Source organism: Belonocnema kinseyi, chromosome 7, assembly GCF_010883055.1.
Source record: "Belonocnema kinseyi isolate 2016_QV_RU_SX_M_011 chromosome 7, B_treatae_v1, whole genome shotgun sequence".
NCBI classification, from domain to species: domain Eukaryota; kingdom Metazoa; phylum Arthropoda; class Insecta; order Hymenoptera; family Cynipidae; genus Belonocnema; species Belonocnema kinseyi.
In genome coordinates this window covers 127,945,678-127,946,095 of record NC_046663.1, presented here as the reverse complement: position 1 = coordinate 127,946,095, position 418 = coordinate 127,945,678, and positions in this window count along the sequence as shown.

Here is a 418-nt window from a genome sequence, read left to right as displayed (position 1 = left end):
TCTAATTAGACTAGGAACGAATAAAACAAAAATAGTCCATTTAGACAAATTAAAGCTAATGGCACACCCGTGTGATGATTAAAAATTGAGAGTGAAAAAAAATAAATAAATAAATAAAGTCTTTTTAAGTAAACAAAAAAATGATTAGTTTTTTTTTCACTCTAAAAGGGGGGACTAATGGCAATTATATATTTAAATTGACATGAAATAGAAAATGAATAATAACATCAGAATTTTTATTAATAAATTTCGAAACCATTGTTTCCAAATCGCTTGCAACACAAAACCAAATTTTAAATAATCCTATGCAACATTTTAAGAATTATAAAAAAAAAACGTTTCAAAAGTTAATCCTCGTTTATATTTAATTTTTAGTTCATAAAAAAAAAATAAATAAAATAAAATAAAAATAAGTTCT